The 18,180-nt window shown below is 52.7% G+C and overlaps 1 protein-coding gene across 1 annotated transcript in view; it reads right to left on the bottom strand.

The window, feature by feature from the left end:
* PDAP1 (PDGFA associated protein 1) overlaps window positions 1–8,676 on the bottom strand; it is a 143,696-nt gene extending 135,020 nt beyond the window's left edge. The window contains exon 1 of the mRNA XM_075104804.1: window positions 8,670–8,676. The gene's annotated coding sequence lies outside the window, so the exon portion shown is untranslated. The remainder of the gene's footprint in view (window positions 1–8,669) is intronic.
* Window positions 8,677–18,180: the final 9,504 nt, after the last annotated feature.

The raw sequence follows: 18,180 nt of genomic DNA, 5'->3' as shown, positions 1-18,180 counted from the left end.
TGACGCAGGGCTGGGTGAGGCACCCCCACCCCAGCACCCTATTGCACCATCCTCTGCAGCTGATGCACTCCAGCTTGTTCAAATAAAGCTCCATCTGCAGATTATTTACAGGAGGATGTTTGCTCTGTTGCAGAAGCTGATTTGGTGATGAAAGTTTAAACAGGATGGAGAAGGTAGAATTGAGCAGGGCGTCCTAGAGACGGGACACAGCCCGGTGGGTCCTTCCCAGGGTCAGATCCTTGCAGCAGCACCCCTCAACCCCAGACCCTCTGAGCACCTCATTGGCACAGACACAGAGGCTGGGATCTAGAGAGCCATCGTCCCCAGGACAACATGCCCTGCAGGTTGTAGGAGACACAAAATGACCGTCCATACACAGAGTGAAAAATCCCTGTTGGTGATCGAAAGCCCAGGGAGTCCCACCAGAGATCACCCTGTGTGCTGTGAACAGCCCCCAGGAATGGGCACGGCAAAGCTATGCTGGTGAGCTGGGAAGGTACAGAGCAAGGGAAACCCTTCACAGAAACAGTTCCTCCAAAAGCAAGTGCCTGCTCTTGCCTTGTTGCCCAGCTGGGAAAGAAAAGCCTTGCTCAGGGGCTGGAGCAGTTGCTGCACCCCAAGGTAGACCAGGAAACCACCCCGAGTCCCTTCAAGCACCGAGATAACCCCTAGGCCACCACATCCATTCTTCCCATTGCCCTTTGGGGCAGATGAGGATCCCAGCCCTGGAGAAAAACACCCAGATTTTCTCCCAACCCTTCTGGGTCCCACAGGAGATGACTGGCTGTCCCCTGGGTCTCTTGTAGGACATGAAGAGCTGCAATGCATCCCTACCCACTGGCAGGCATGGACTGCTGGAAATCACTGCTTTGAAACCCCAAATGCCCCTTCCTGGCAATCAAGAAACCCCCTTGACCATGGCGAGAGGTGAAGCACAGCCAGAGCAGCTGCATGTGCTCACCCATCCCATTCCATCCCAACTCACCCACATGGACTCACACTCACTCAGCTCCTTCTCTCTCAACAACAGCTCCTGGAGCTCTCTTCTTGCTCCTACCTCCAAAGCACTGATGGCAAAAGATCTCGCTTCTTCAGAGGTAGCCCTCACCACACTCCTCTGTTGCCAGAGCCCAGAGACGACCACCACGTGTCCACTCCTCCCGTGGGTGAGGCTGAAGAGCTGGGGAGCATCAGCAGCTTGGAGAAGATGTTTCCCTGTGGATGGATCAAGAGCAGGGAAAGGGCTGGGGCAGTAGGAAAACCTGCATTCGAGCCAGCAATGCTTGCTCAACCGCTGGTTAGTGGCTCCACAGGAAACACCTTCCCATGCTCACCTGGAAAGACATGTTCCTAGCAAGTCAAGGCCATCAGTGGGCAGGGAGTGGACACGCGGCTGCAGGAGGTACACCCCTTGGCAGATACAGCCTCCTCTTCACCACAGTCAGTGAAGGAAAAGAGGCTGCCAGCCAGTCCTTCAGCTCTCAAGATGCTTTTGCTCTCTGCTTTGCAGCATTGGCGTCTACTATGGCCATTCCTTGAGGAAAAAGGTCTTTCTCATCTAGGACTAATCCAGCCTGGGCTTGCTCCTAGGTAGCTCCGGTATTTGGCGTTATAATATGCCTTTGCACTCCGTAGTTTTATTTTAGACTGAAGCTGTGAGGTCGCATGTGAGGCTTTTGGACAAACGCTGCTCTCTGCCCCTTCCTGAGCTGCCCCAGGGCCAAGAAGAGCATAAACAGAGCTCTGCAGGGACACAGCATGCTCCAAGTCCAAGCTATGGTTGGTTAAAACCAGCAACATGGGTGGAAAGTTGGCGGACCATGAAGCTGTGGGCTTTCAGTTCCTGTACAGCTTCTTTGACCCTTACAGCATGGACAAATCCTGGGGGTAAGCATCAGGGGGCTGAAATAAGTGGTGGGAAGGACCCCAGACTTTACCACAAGCTTACCAAGACATCTCAGCATATAGTGATCCCCCTGACAAGGCTGGCTGAAAGCACTCCAAAGGGCTGGGGAGAGCAGAATCTTGGAGACAGAGGTTGGGACAACATCATACCCAAACAGGTCTCACCTGCTTTGTGGAGAACAACCCAAACCTGCCTGTCACACTCATGGCAGAGCTGCTGGGTGACAAGGAGAAGCCACCCAGGCCTGTCCCACCACAGAGCTCCTTTGTGGCCACCCTCCCTCTGTCAGCTCTCATGGATGGGTACTAGACGTGGCTGCCATGCTTTGGGATGCAACACGTGAGGCCCCTGGGAGTGCAGGGTGCAGCAGAAGGCTCCTAACTCTGTCACGAGGTTACTCAGGTCAAAAGCACGTCCTTGTATGTCATAAAACCAGACACTGCTTCCTCCTCCCACCACCCTCACCGCAGAGCTGGGCGGTATCTCCAGTGCTCACCACAGCACTCCAGCCACACGGCCGGTGGCCTTGCCAGCCAGGGGCACCTTTCCCATCACACCCCTCCAAGGTGGCTCCACCACATCCCCTCAGAGCATGGGCTGGAGAAGAGGACACCTGAATGGACGTGACAGGAACAATAACATCCCCGAGGGGTCCAGCAAGGCTCTTGGCTTGCACCCAACCTTACCCTCTGGTATGGGACAGGTCATCCTTTCCCCTCCTCTGCCACAATCGTGGCAGATGCTAAGAACAAAGCAGCGTAGCTCCACTGTCATCAAAGCCGCAACTCATTGCCATCTCCCAAAGGCTGGTCTCATTCCTCCCAGGTGTACTTTCCATGCTTAGGTCCCTCTGCAGATGCTGCTTCAGACAGCTTCTGGATGGCTGAATGAGGCCCGTACCAGCTGCCTTCCCACACCTCGATGAGGCTACACGCCTGTTTTGGTGCAGAGCTGTGGATGCCTGGCATCAGGAAGGCTGGGGCGTTAAGTGGGTAAATGCTGATTTCACAAGGGTTTCCAACAGCATGGGAGAAGCAAATCCATCCTTGGGAGAGCTGCAGATCAAACCAAGCCAGGAAGCATTTCTTGCCAGCCACAAGTGAAGGAAGGAGAGGAGAACCAGCTGAAGCTAGGGACAAAGCACCACCTGCCGTGTGTCTTTGCAGGATGTCAGCCAGAATTCAGAGCCCTGAAATGGAGACCTCTCATTCAGAAATACACTATGATGTCTGGTCAGATCAAAGGGCTATGGGGTCAGGATGAACCACTCCTCCATAGCCATGAGTCAGCCTGTAGCATTGCTGTGGACAGGAAGCCCATGAATCATGGGCTGCAGCTGGGTTGGAGATGACTACTAAGACCATTGTTATTTATAGCCAAGACACTGATACGGGCAGAAAGACCCCGGCAGCTGCCCTGGGGCAGAGGCCACGCAGTGCATTGCCAGCACGTCATGTCCTGGGCACCTGCTGCTCTCATATTCTGCATCCTCATCCTGGATTCCCAACCTGGAGTTGGGTTCCTGGTGTGCTGGATGAGCCCCCTTCATCCAGGTGACACTCTCCATCCAACAGCCAGTCTCGATGCTAAAGCCAACATCACTAGTTGCCTAAATACAGCATTTCCCAAGGCTCTCCCCCTCACGGGTACCACCGTTGGAAAGAAATGCATGAAAGAACAAACAGATTTTGCAGAGGGATTTCGAACATAATTTATCTGTAATTCAAGAGGCACTAAGGAAATACAGGAACTCTTGCATGAAGCCTTTCTTCCACCTTGAAGGTTTGGCGTCTCCAGGTTCTCCAGCCAGGGCCCGCCTCAGTAGCTCAGGACTCTCCTCCCAGCTCTGCAGGCAGCCCTCAGCACAGACTCATCCTCCTCTGCACCTTCATTTTGAGGCATTTGGGTTGCGCCTCACTGACGGTGAAGGAGCAGCTGTGAGCACAGCATGCAGAGCTGCGAGGCCAGGAGCAAACCTTGCCAAGAGATTTGAAGAAGGGCTGGTTATGAGTAGCTGCCCTTTGCTAGCTGGTTTGCTTCACACCTCCCTTCCAACTGCGAGGTGCACTCAGCCAAATATCATTACAGGTTTATCTACACGCTGCTCACCTTATTTGCCTTCAAAGCTGGAGCGAGATCTCTCTCCCCGGGGAGAGGCAGTAGCTGTTGCACCACCTTCAAAGCCAACGGAGGCTGCGCGCACTCGCTCTGAGCTTCGCACGGCTGCAGGAATTGGTCAGGGTACGTTGGAAAGAAGTGGCTGATGCCTTCAAAGCGGAGTACAGGTTGATAAGCAGAGAGAGACATTTTAGCTCCTGCTGGGTAATTATCACCTACGGAAGGCTGAGGAGTTAGCTGGTGGGAGGGAAATTATAACCTAGCGTAAAACCAATCTCTCTCCCAAATCCAGTCTCTTTAGTGTTCAGGAGTGTTTGGTCTGGTTCCAAGGCTCAGCTTCTGGAGGAGTTTGGAGAGGTCCCTCGACAGATCTCCAACACGGCTGCAAAGCCGGGTCCACATCCCTTTTGTTCAGAGGTGTACAAAAACGGGTGAGGCTTCACAGTGAGAGGCTGAAGCGAAATAGATGGCTTCGTTCAGGAGAACCAGTTGTGGTGAGATGAGAACTGACTTAATTACAATAAGTCCCTTTGCAGCAAAACTACCAGGTGCTAAAAGACTTTTTAATTTAGCAGAGAAAGGCAGATCAACACCAAGCATCTGGAAGCTGAACCCAGAGAAAATCCAATTAAAAATCAGGCAACGCTGCAAGTGGAACAAGCTACGAAGTGATGGATTATTCATTGCAGAATGTCTTGAATTCAAGGGAGGGGGAATCTAATAGATCCTTCTAGCATTATATCTGTTGATGATGAACACTCCCACCCAACTTCTGGGAGCATGCTCACTTCATTGCAAAAGCAAAGCCAGGAGTTCAGCTAAATGCGAAGTTCCCATGCATGTGAGGGAGGACGACCCACAAGTCCTACTAGGTAAGTCGCACTGTTTTGTGCTTGGAGGCATTAATAACCCAGAACTAGCAGCCAACTCCATGGAAACCAACTGGTACTCAGTGACAAGTTCTCCTGTTGCTATAGGAACAGGGCCCAAACAAATAAAAATTACCTATAATTTTTCCTTCCTGAAGTTCTCCCACATTGCATTTCCATAGCAACTAATTAGCTCATTAGTGATCTGAACCAAACCAGTGGACTGGTGGAAGTGCCCGGCTGCCATGCCCGGCTCTGTCCCCTCTCGTGGTTGGCTGAGAAGAGCCGTTAAGGTAGTTGATGTCAGGTTTAAGGGGAAAGGCTTGAGCACGAGGAGCTGGGTATCTCAGGGCTGGATTTCTTCATGCCTTCCCCATGATACCTCTGACAGAAATAGCACTTGGTCCCTTCTATTTCTAGCTGTCACCTTACACTTCAGTTCCTTGACCTCGTCGTTTCCTTTCCGGACTCCCCATGTCTCCTCCAGGCTCAGCATTGGTGTCTTTGACAGCTGCATGGCTTGACAATGTTCTCTTGTGCTTCTGCCCATGATATTCAGGTCTCTTGGCTTGTTGCTATCTTCTGTACCAAGCTAACACACTTCTTCCGGAGGGTTCTTGCAGGGTCTCTTTTCTCATTTACACTCTACAACTACGATGCTCCATCCTCCCCTGGCAGTTTACCATCATGGGTCTCTTCCATCTCCAAGCCATGCCAGAGCATTGTTCGGCCCCTTCCACCTAAGTCGCACCAGTCTGAGCCCTGGGGAAGCCACTGCTCAACTCTGCTTGGCCAAACCAGAACCAACCACTTAGGTCTGAAGAGACCCACCACTGCCTTGTTTAAAATAGCGATGGATGCCATTGTCACCTTCACGGCCAAGGAAAGACCGTAGCTTTGCAGATGCAGGGCTAGAAGGATGCATTGGATCATCCTCTCTTGATTTCAAGACATCCTGGACATCACATGATCCTCCCCTGAGGACGCATTTACACTCCACATACTGCCTGTTTGGCAGAGTTCAGGCTGAGCAGCTGGAGCCAGACTGGATGGCATAAGTGCACGGGTGCTGTATGTCCTGCCTGAGCTCAGCCGTCACAGGAGATGGCTGGAGACAGAGCAATCAGGTGTTAAAAATGGACCAGGAAAAAAAAGTTAAAAAAAAAAGAATGAAGTGGCAGAATTGCTGTTGACAAGTGTTGACGTAATAAACCCAAGTGCATCCAAGGAGATTAGATGCATTAAACCACAGTTGCGTGCCCACAGAGAGGAGATGTTATCTTCAGTTAGTGTCAGAAACTTCGGAAAACAGAGATCAAGTCTGATTTCCTTCACTGGAGTAGAAATCCGCTGAAAATCCCCAGAAATCTGCTGACTTGCAGCCACAGGGAAATATAGCCCAGGTCTTCCTGGTTTTGTTTCCTATGATTTGAATATTTTGGCACCTCTCAAAGAGTAAGTTATGAAAATAAGATATAAAAGGGGGGGGGAAACAATCAGCAATGAAAGGCAAGCAACTGAGAGTTGTTGAAACTAACAATCTTGAGTCTTAGTCTAGGACCTTAAATACAAAATGAGAACAAACATCTCCAAAGAAGTCGGGGCATTCAGGGGAGAACAGCTTTTCTCCCCTGAATTTGCCCAGCCTTCATTTTTTTCTGAGCCTTTCGGATGGACAGACCTACTCCTGGCCACCACAGGTCCATGCTGAGCTACAGGAGGGGAGAGAGTGCCTTGGGGATTCAATGCCCTGCAGAAATGCAGTTTCCTTCTCCTGTGTCCTTTGTTTTTTCCATTCCGGCTTTCCTGGGAATCTGGATTATTCACAGAGAGAATAGCAGAGTATTCGTCTCTCCAGAGAGCCATGTCTTCAACCCTCCCTGGGAATCATGCAAAGCTGCCATGCCTTCACCTTTCCCTCCGGCACGATGATTAGCCAACTGCTCCCAAGAATAATATAAGTAAGTGTCCTTTGGGACAACCTGAATGTTCAGGACCCGGGGGCTTCAGTTAAAATCCTTTCATGGGACTTGTGGTAGAGTTGGCTGTGCTGAACGTTTCTCCTGAGCCCCTCATATAAATTGTTGATGAGTCGGGAAAGAATGTTGGTTTCATCATGGCAAGAAATTACCCTAATTTTCATGGATTGGGTATCACCAGATGGGAGGTGTCTCTGTTGCGGAGACCACTGATACCCTCTGGAAACCTGCCCGCCCTTTGCATCCTCCGCTCATGACGCTTTCTGGTACAACCTCTGCCCCACAGGCTGTCTAAATACAGCAAACCTTCTCCATCCCATCCTCCTCACCAGGCTGCAGGGGTGCATCCCCCACGCCAGCGCAGGTGGCCAGAATGGCCCTTCCCTCCCACCTCCACAGCTGCCCCCCAGCCAGGGCAGAGATGGCAGCAGGGGGGGAGCGGGAGTGGTCAGCATCTGGAGTCTTCAGCGGGAAGAATATAATGCTCCTGTTGAGGGTTTCTTCTTCCCCACTGTAGAATCTACTTAGGGTCTTTTTCAGATGTTCACTAATATTTTCACACCTTGCGTTTTCTCCACTGGTCTGCAGCTCCATGTTAAATCCGAATTTACTATATACCGTGCCATTTACATATGTTAAATACTATTTCTTTGTTCTCCTTGTTACCCCTAAAACCTGTTTTGTTTAGCGCTAGCTCTGCGTGTCCTTCACTGACCATTGGTGAGTTGTTTCTAGCTATGGGGTCTCCACTGCTAACCCTGGACGCCATGTCCCACCATCCCATGTCTGTACTCCTCTATATTGCACCCCGCGTCTCCACTTTTCACGCGTTTGCCTTCATACCAGGCCTATATTTCTCTATCCCACATCATTATATTAGTAAAAAAAAAAATAATCTCATTCTACATGGAATAACTGCTTGCTTACTGTCATCTGTTTAAAACTAGGGCTGTACCACACAAACAGAAGTAAAATAAATTAGCCATTGCTACTTGCTCAATTAGAAAAACTGCTTTTACAGCTAAACCAAGTGAAACAAAGCTGTGGGAGGTCAAGAAAAGGTCAGGCAGAGCAAGTCCACCAAGCCTCAGTCCTGAGGCCTTGCAAACTCAGTGCAAGGCTTATGGCCTCATGCAATGGCAGCACCATATTACAGGGTTGCAGGTACCAGGGGTTGCATTGGGGAGTCCCATCTTCTCACCTCCAAATACCCTGGGGGAGCAGCACTGGCACCCTGGGGTGGGGACAGATGTGTCCCTCTGATGGCTCGTTGAAGACGCTGAGGTCAGGATGGAGGATTATTTTTCTCCCCCCGACCTGGGGGATAAATGCCCAGTATCTCAGGCAAGAGACCCACTCGGGATCTCCAGCACTCTCACTGCTGCATCCAAGCCACTGCTGAGGACCGGGGAGGGAGGACAGGCTGCCAACTCGCTCTTCCCCGCCTGCTTCATTGCCTCCAAAATTACACACACAATAAACGCCCAATTAAACACTTGCTGACAGAAAAGCATCTGGAGCAGGGGGCAGCACGGCTCTACCAGGAATATTCCCTCCAGGGCTGCGCTTCCAGGTGAATTCATGTAAATCACATGTGAATTCCCATAATTAATCACTGCTGTCCCCAGCTACACACGTGCTGGTGCGAGCGATAGCAGACAGGGCGGGTGCGTAGGGGAGGCAGAGAGCTGAGCACACATCCACACGCCAGCCAGGTCAGGATATGGCCAAGCTGGGTCCCACGTGTGCTGGAGCAGCAGCGGGGGGGGATGCTGGAGGTGCTCCCCAGCAGCCCCTGGCTGCAGCGAGATGGGACCACCTCAGGGCTTTGCCAAGAGAATTGGCTTTTTTTAACCAGAAACAACACAGCCTGCTTGGTTAAGCCCCAATTGAGACATGCAGTAAATTCACCTAGCCCCAAAACGTGATCTGATCCCAGGACGGATGGAGCTTGGCTTCTGTGTAGCTTCTCTGGTGTCTCATAAGGACCAAGTGGCATCAGCACAGGCACACAAGCCCCCATCTCCACGTTACCCATGGGAATATAATTATCGGCAAGATCTCTGCTGCCGTCAGATGTGATCAAAACCACAACTCAATTAAATTTGATTGGATTGAAAACTGAGGTTTTTGAAGAGACAGGCACGTACGCCCGGAGCGGGACGCCACTCCCCAGGAAAGCAGGCTGAGATCTGCGGGATAGTCACCCCTAGGTGAAGGAAAAGCTGGGATGTGGCTCCGGCCCCAGGATGAACTCTATCCCTTGGGGCCAGGAGCCTTTGCCAGTTCACACATCCGCCTTCTGGAGGATCCCGGATAGAGTAAGGTGAGCCCAGCCTCCCGGAGATGCTTGTAATTCTTTCTCATCTTTTGAAATCAAATAAAAAAAAGTTTGTCATCTGAGCAATGCGGGGGGCGAGAGGGGGACAACATGCCTGGAGATGAAAGGGAATTCTAGATGGGTATTTCATCTCTTGCTCTTGTAATGAACGTGAAAACAAAAAAAGAAAGAAACAAACAAAAAATCCCAGACACAGTTAATGAGCTTTGCATTTAAATGTGGCATCAATGTCACCGCGCAGACTGTTCCCTCAAGGTCCCGCGTACCTGCTCACACCAGGCGACGGGCACGGAACAGCCCGTCGGAGCAAATATTGGATGAGATTAAATTTCACTAGTGTTTACTAAATAAAACATGCATTTCCAGAAATCAAGAAAAAAGTTTGTTAAATATTTTAGTACATCTGGTCTCCTCTTCCCCACCCATATACAGACTTACAAAATGCTTTGCATATTTATTTTAGCATGCACTAGATTTATTTAAAAATAGCATCACCAGCACTGGAAACAGCCCACTTGCTTTTCATCTAGATCTTTGCATTGAATCAATGAATCCAAAATTAAACAAGGTTGGGTGAACTAAATCTATACAAGGACCTATTTGCTGATCAATACAGAAATGGATGCCTGGAATCTCTTTACTGTGTGAAATATGAGGACTTATGAGAGAGAAATTGGTTTTGTTATTATATTAAAAAAAATCAGATTTAATTTCCCCACATAAAAATATTATTTATCAGAGAGATGCTTTGTCCTAAATAATTCATGCTGGTTGTATAGTACCCAGAAGAGAAAAGACTCCCTTCTTCCATTTCTAATGAGGGGGCAAAAAGACCTCAAATATTTTTCTTGGATTCAGTTTCATCAGCGCAAGGAGATGAAACTCTACTTGGCTTCTAGAGGGTGTCCTACTCCACCACCGTGGGGGAGGTGACTCCCCCAAAACACAAAGAGAAACCACAACACGCTGCATATGGAGGGAGGAGAGCTTTAGACACCTCTGGAGGCCAAACTCAGATCACCAGGAAGAAGCACCTGGCTTTGGCGTTGAGGTTCAAGGGATGATGATGGGGACCAAGTAGCCAGAACTCATCTCACAGAGGAAAGAAGGGTCTCCTGAAGAAGCCACCTCAGTATGGCCATAATATAAATCCAGCCTCCACTGTCTGTGGCTGGATGTGTTCCTCCGAAACGGGGTGGAGGTGAAGCCATCCTGGGCTGCACCGAGCACTGGCTGCCCCAGCAAAGCGGGGCTGGAAGGCAAGCGAAAGTCAGCCCAGGACACTGCGTGTGAAGTACATGGGAGACACGAAGCACAAAGGTCAGTGGAAGTCTCTCTTGGCCCAAAATGGGAATAGAACTGGGGCTGAAGAACATAGATTTGGATAAAAAAATGATTGGCCTTTTAAAGCCCATCTTGGGCAGAAAATTTGGGGCTGGCTTTGGGAACTGCCTTGCACGGCCATGTGCTCAGCCAGGTCCCTTTCTCCTAAGTGGGCTGCAAGAATTGATCCATCAAGAGCTGTACCTGCTCCGCTCTGAGTACATCTGCATATCTGTCACTTCCATGAATGAAAAATGCATGTGCCAGTAAATTGGAGGTGAAATAATACATCTGTTGTCAGCACTCTTTTTTTTTTCCTTTCTCTTCCACGAGTTTCATTAAGAAGAGACATATCTTTGATAAAGTTAACACCATCAGTTCACTAATTGTTCCTGACACTTCCCTGTTGTTTTGATGATGGATCACTGCAGAAACACCAGTCCCAGGCAGGCAGGGAGGGATAAGTCACCTCTTCAGGCTATTTCTGGAAGAAAACACAACAAAGCTGCAGAGACCATGCCAGGGAATGGCCCCGAGCCGTGACGAGGCTGGGGACACATGGGTGGCAGGGGTGTCCCAGGAGCCCTGTGAGGTGCTAGCGCTGGATTCAGATCATGCAGTGCTGCAGCTGGCTCCTGGTGAGCTTCCTCTGAACATACAAGTGCATGAATGAAAGGAGGAATGAGAAATAGCTGACCCTGGCCAGACACATGATGGGTCCTGGGGGCAAACAGGGCTCAAGGGACAATCCCAGTCCCAGCTTCCCCAATCACCTTCATCCACCTGCATCTTTCAGCCTTTTTCCAGACCAGGAGCTGGGCAAACCCAAAGTGACTGGGTTTGGGTCTGGTGCCCTCTCCTCAGGGTGCTGGCACTCAGGCCATTTGCACCCCCATGGGAAGGGACTCCATGGTGTAAAGGATGTGGAGGGACCAGGTGCTCAGTTCCCCCTCATACCTCAGATGATTTCAGCTCTCCCGTGGGCAAGGCATGGGTGGTCATAGCAGCCAGCTCCACTCAGCATCACCTCAGGATGCTTGGAGAAGCCAGGTGGGGTGGTGACGACACCAGTGCCCCCCACCTCTGCATGAGCCCCTTCCCACCCCCATGCTGTCCCTGTCCTATCCCTGCGTGGCCAGCTATCGGGTTAGTAGCTTGCAACACACCCAAGCACCCAGCAAAGAGGCAACAGATGCTTCCCTCTGGCCCAGATCAAGGATTTTTATTAAGAGGAAGATTTGGGGGAATGAAGGTGAAGATCCCTCCCAGAGCTCTAATTAAAGAAACTCAGGGCGAGGCGGGACAATGAGGAAGGATGCATCCTGCTGCCAATGGGGCTTAGCTCAGGAGGGCAGTGCAAGGGGAGCGGAGACCCCCACCATGGCCCCATGGTGCTGGCGCAGGCCCCTCCCCGAGGGGAGGTACACACACACACACAGATCACAGAGGCTGCTTTGCACCCACAAAAACAACCTTTCAATCTCCCCTAGACCTCCAGCAAGGTTCACAAAACACGGAGTGAGTGAGGAGGCACTCCAGACTAGTTAAAAACACATCAAACCCAAATTCCTGCCAATTTGACTCTGAGTTATGGCAAAGGTTTGCCAGGCTGGTGAAGCAGGAGGGTCCTCATAGGGTTCAATCCCAGCCCTGGCCCACTCCCTCCAAGCCAAAAGGGGCCAGGTCAGAGCCAGGGAGGCCATTCTGGCTTTTGGGAGGTGGGCGCCACCACTTCCAGAACCTGCAGAGCCCTTCTGAGCTATTTGGAGAGGTGCCACAGTCCAGGACAGCCTGCTCCACAGGCTGGCCACCTTCCTGAGAAGCGGCACGGCTTGCCACTCGACGCGCACCAGCGCTCCAGGAAAAACGCTGTTTCAATCAGCGCTGCATCGCCAGCCGGGATGGGTGACTAGGGGCGCTGACCTCCTGCCCTGCCTCCAGCAAAACGAGGATGCCTAGCTGGGGAGGGTACGAGAGCTGTGCCAGCTCCTGGTGTCGCTCCATCAGCTGCCGAGCCAGGCACAGCCCGTGCCACCAGCCCACTCAGAGTTGGTGCTGGAAACAGGCCATTTTCCCACTTTTTTAGCTCTTTGCGTGTCTCTCCAGCCCAAGAGGAGCAGTTCAACCCTGTGGGCAACATCGGCTCCCCAAACCCCCCTGTCCTGGGAGGAGAGGCTGCGTGGCATCTTCCAACACCTCAAAATCCTCCAAACTTCAGCAAGAAGGCACAAAGCCAGCCCCAGACAGGGCAGCAGCATCTGTCCTGGCCTCACCTGCTGCTCAGGGCACAGCCTCCAGCCCCATATCTGCACGTGGGTCACACTTCAGACATGGCTGTCCTAGCTCAGGCAACCCCAAACCTGCTCCCATCGCAACATGGGACCTCAGGGACAGTCCCTCCTGGCACCAGGAAGGAGAAAGAAACGATGGGGGTTCAAAAGCTGCAATGCTGCACATCCCTACATGGCTGTTCAGTGCAAGCCAGCCCCTTTCCCAGCCCCCCATGACTGCTCCCTTATGGCACCTTGGAAACCTCTTGCCTCTAGTCTCTTTTAATCCAAGCTTCTGCTTCTCTTCTGTTATAGCTGGGAAAGGGAAGAGTGCAGCCAACCGCCGTGCCAGCCAGCAGTGAGCCAGGTATATGCCACAAAACACATCTTGCACCAGATGACAACTGCCTGCAGAGGTGGGGGCTCAGCGCAAGGCAGCGAGCAGGGAGGGGAGCTGGGGTGAGACTGATAGCAGGAAGAGCCCATGAAACATCTTTCTAAACAACAAGACCCAACCCTTTACTAGTGGTGATGGCCACAGGAGTCAGGACCCCTGTCCCAGGACCCAGAGGCACTGCAGGAACCAGGTTTGCATCCTTGGATGTGCGATTAGATGTGGCTCTGCCAGGACCCAGGGCTGCGTGTCTCCCATCACGTTAGGAGCCAGGAAATTAGATTTTTGAGGAGAAAGGTGTAGCAATGGTCCTTGTAAGGGGGAAGAACCCCTGGATGAGGCATGGAGCGAGGTGACAGACTCCGACACATGATAGCCACAGCATAAATCTCCAGAAAAACCCAACAGCCCTAAAAAAACCCAATGGGGTGGGAAGCCAAATTGGAGGTATCGCTTTCTGAGAAGCGCTGCTGCCACCCTGACACCTCGCGCTGGCAGAGCCCTAGGAGCCACCAGCACTTCTTCATCCTCCTGACTTAGCCCGGGCTCCCAAAATCGCACCCAACAACATTGTCTATTGCTCCAGCCCAGCTTTGCCAGGTCGTTCGCTGTTCCCCGGGGCTGTGTTGCATGAGCCCATATTGATATGGGTGAGCAAGTGGCAGATTCGCACGGCAGCTGCTGTGTATTTACACAGTGATTACAAGCCCTGCAAGGAGGGGAGGCAAAGAGCATCCCTAGGGCTCCTGTTCCCAGGGCTGGGGGCAGCTGCACACGAGCTAGGCCTGCCACCAGCAAGGGCTCACCAGGCACAGTTTCCATTGCACGGGCACATCTTGGGCTACCCTCAAGATTATTCAACAACTTCTCATTGCTGACACCGAACAGGACCTGTTGCAAGCACTGATATTCTGCAGGGCCTTTGCAGAGGGTCGAGATGACCTAGGAAATAATTAATTGCCTCACTGAGCCAAAGGAGCAATGCTCGGAGAAGCCACACGCGCAATGCACACTCCATGGCATTTGGGGCAGCTTCAGACTGAAGCTGGAGCTTTTGTCTGAAACCTTGGATTTTATTTATGAAATCTCAGCTTCCATAAGAAGAAAAGAGCGTATCACTCTAGAAGAGACATAAGTGGCCCTGAGCAGGGAATGACACCAAGGAAAACACAGCCAATATCGAGGTAACCGCTTTTGTTCATCAAGGTTCCAGTCTCCTCCACTCCGAGCGTCTCCAAGATGTAAATCAAGTGCAAAAGCCACCCTGGCTCGCCAGGCTTCTCCGCAGCCCTCTGCCCACGTGCCTGCAGCACTCGCCGCTGCTCCTGGCGTCTGGAAATAAACAGCCTGTTCCAGCACCGCTTGGTATTTTGAGAAAGGTTAACGCAGCATGTGAAGGGCCACAGCTACCGCTCACGGGGGCTGCAAAGCCTCCAGGCAAAGCTGCCAGAGGACCGGGGCTCCCTGTGTAGGAGGTGACCTCCTCAGCCCCCCCCCAAACTGTTCGCTTCAACCTTCGATATTTTCAGGCTTTGTACTGCTAAAGGCTTCCTTCTCCCACCCCCACGTTTCCCCACTAGCATTTCCACCTCTGAAAAATCACCAGGAATTTCAAGCCGAGAGGGAAGCCAGGAGGTCCGCATTCGCTGGGCAAGGCGGGAGTTTTCCCCCTGCTCTGTGGCTCCTGCTGAAGGCAGCAGGTAATCACCCCCATTTTCCAGCACCCCATCAATGGGGAGTTGCCATCAGCCCTGGAGCAAGTCCCAGGGGAATGCAGCAGCAAAGCAGCTATACCGGGACCAGTCCCATGGCTGGCTCCATAAATAAGCGCACGCTGAGGCTGGATTTGCAAACCAGGCTGCTCGGACAGACAGAAAAGGCTTGGAGATGCTTTATTCAAGCTAGTGGTGAAAACAGAGTAAATCATAGAAATTCATATCCAGGGTTGACCAGTTATCAGGGGGAAAAGGGTGGGCACCAAAGCACCTGGATACCCATGGTTAAACCAGCGCTTGAGCTCTCCTCACACCAAAACAAGCCACCTACTCTCTATTTGGAGAGAAGAGCCAGGAGACAACCACAGCAGCTCATCATGGGCAGCAAAGACCTCCTCCACCCAAGCGTACCTCACTCAACCCCTTCCCTCTCTGAGGGGCTGTACTAGTCCCTCCAGGCACCAGCTGAAATGATTTTAAAGCCTCTGGCTAGTCTGGCTGAGCCTGGAAAGGCTGATCCATATTCCTGAGGTCTCATTGGTATTCTGCAGCTTCAGCTCATTAGCACTTAGGTGCTACAGGAGCAGGAGCGTTGGAAGTTTCTGGGTGAGACAGCTATTAGGGGAGGATTGAATGCATCTCGTACAAACCAATGGCCTGCATGAACTCTCTAATTTACGCTATTGATCTAGAAGGTGCCCACAGGCCACCTGAACCAATAAAAAGAAAAAAAAAACCTGCCCTAGATACGGTCTCAGCCACCTTCAGAAAAAGAAGAAAAATTAAGCAAAATAAATAACCCGCAGCCCCAGAAAACTGGCTGCCTCATCACACCCCCCACTAATGCTATTAGCCAGCCCTCCTCCACAGACGGCTCTTCAGGCACGGCGTGAGCTCCATCTCAGCAGCTGCTGGAGAGACCCACCGGCCCAGCAAAGGCCCAGTATGACCAGTACAAACACCCACGCTGTACTGGGAGAGTGCATTTGGGAGGTCTGCCCTCCGAGACACTGTCCTCCCAACCCATGCTGCTCAGCCAAGGGCAGGGAAAGCTGCTGGCACCTAAATTCTGGAGGGCTGAGCTGCTGCAGCCCTGACGATCCAATGTCCTCTCCCGGTGTTGGATGTGCTGAGTTTTCCCTTCTCTGCAGCGAGGGCTGTGTCCTCCTCACCCTGATTTGGGCACTGCCTGTTTACACCTCGTGATAGACCCATGGGGAAGTCACTGGGCAGAAATAACCTCTTTTTGCTGGTATTTGAGGCAAGTAGGGGGAAAACACCACCATTTCTCCTAATAAGCGAACTCAAAGTGATGAATTTTCCGCTTGTCCTGAAGTTCTTTCCTTGGAGGCGCTGATGCATTTTTAATGGGTCTCAATGTAGCTATTAAGCTGGTAATTGAAACGGAGAGCCCTCCAGCTCAGCCCCGGCCCCGCAGCAGGTCTGGCTCCCTCCGAGTGTGTTCCCCATGCCATGCGAGTGGGTCGGTGGGTTCTCCTGAGCTCCCTGCTCCCCCATGGCATCGCCGACACCCCTCGGTCCCATCTCTGGGCCGAGCATCGCCACCGAGTTCCCGGTGCTTGAGGGACCCGGTGCCCCCGGTCTGATCCTGTCTGGCGTGGGGCTGACAGGGGAAAATTGAGGAGGGAGCCATTCCCCTACTCCCTGTCCCATTGCATGGGGGGGTGAAATAACACACACGCACACACACCCCTAAACCTGCAGCTCCAGAGACCGTGGGGACGATGCCCAGGCCGTCGCGGACCGCCCCCGGCCCTAATCCCGGCCACGCACCCCCGAGAGACGGCTGGAGGGTGCTCGGGGATGGGGGTGACACACACACCCAGCAGGGTTAGGGGGTGCGCGGGGAGGGGGCGAACCCCGGCGGGTCCCGGCGGCGGCGCATCCCCGCGGGGCCGCGCATCCCCGCGGGGCCGCGCCGGGCGCTGCCTCCCCCTCGCGGCCGCGGGCAGCCCCTGCCGCCCCCGGGACGGGGACCCTCCTGCTCCCCCGCCCCAGGCAGCCAGGCCTCAGCCCCCTCCCGGGGCAGCACCCCTTACCCCCGGCAGCCAGACCCTGGCACCCCCCCGGGGCAGGGACCCCCGCAAGGTGTGCACCCCCCCGCCCCAAGCAGCCAGACCTCAGCCCCTCCAGCCCTGCAAACAGCACCCACCCTCCTGCCCGGCCCAGGGGGGTAGCAGAGCCCTGTGGGGGACCAGGGGGTGCAGCTCCTGGGGCGCTGCTCTGTGAGTCCCATCTCATACAACCCCCGGATCGGGACCAGCACTACCCCATGGTACAAGGAGAAAGGACACTGGTGGCAGGACCCCAATGCAGGCTGCCACCCACCCACGCCTGGTGTGCTCAGCAGCATGACCAGACCAACGCTGATGCCCAAACAGCAACAGAAAAGGCGACAAGAAGTGGTTTTGAGGGTGAATTTTATTGAAAACAATGACTGGGTTTAATGGGTACAGGCCGTTCTCAAAAAATAAAAGGCTAGAGGGGCTTCCGCTGCGAGTCAAAAGCCTCGTCCACCTTAAAGCCAAGCTGGTTCCCCCCAGGGCTGCCGTTCCCCCCTGCCACGGCAGAGGGGACAGTGGGGCAGGAAAGCGTCGTGAAGAGGGACAGGCAAGACCTGTGGTGGAAGGAAGCAGAGCAGATGGCACACAGAGGTGGTGTGTTTGCCTCTTCAGCAAAGCCTCGCTTCACCCACAGGGTCCCAAACCCACCAGAGGCATCTCCCCCGTGTTTGAAAGGGCAGATGCTCCCTTTCCCCAAAGTACAGGAATTGGGACTTTCTCCAGGAGGAGAAACACAGGGGGGAAAACAACAACAACAAAAAGTCATACACACACAAAACAAAAATCACCATTCCCCAAAGCACCAAAAACAGGGTGAGAAAAAGGGGAAAGGGGTCAAAACAAAGGGAGAAGGGGAGAAAAAAAAAAAGCTCAACATCAAAACAAAAAACAATCCAAAGTAACCAACTATGGGAGGAAAAAAAATTACAATTGTACATCTCAGCTGCAAAGCTGTCAAACCAAGCGGGTAAGGGTGCTCCCGGAGAGCGCTGGGTGGTTCGCAGAGCGGGACCGAGGAGGGCGACGTGGAGAACCTCAATCACCTTCTTATTTTACTTGAAGAGGTGGGGTGGGGGGTCAGGGTCAAACCAAAGGGTTTCTCCAGCTCAGCCTGGGCTGGTTTTTTGGGTGTTTGTCAACTCTGGGAAGGGGATCAGAGCAGTCATGGTGGGGGCGGGGAA

This window comes from Phalacrocorax aristotelis, chromosome 10, assembly GCF_949628215.1.
Source record: "Phalacrocorax aristotelis chromosome 10, bGulAri2.1, whole genome shotgun sequence".
Taxonomy (NCBI): domain Eukaryota; kingdom Metazoa; phylum Chordata; class Aves; order Suliformes; family Phalacrocoracidae; genus Phalacrocorax; species Phalacrocorax aristotelis.
The sequence above is the reverse complement of the archived record's forward strand: the minus strand, read 5'-3'. Positions and strand labels throughout refer to the sequence as shown.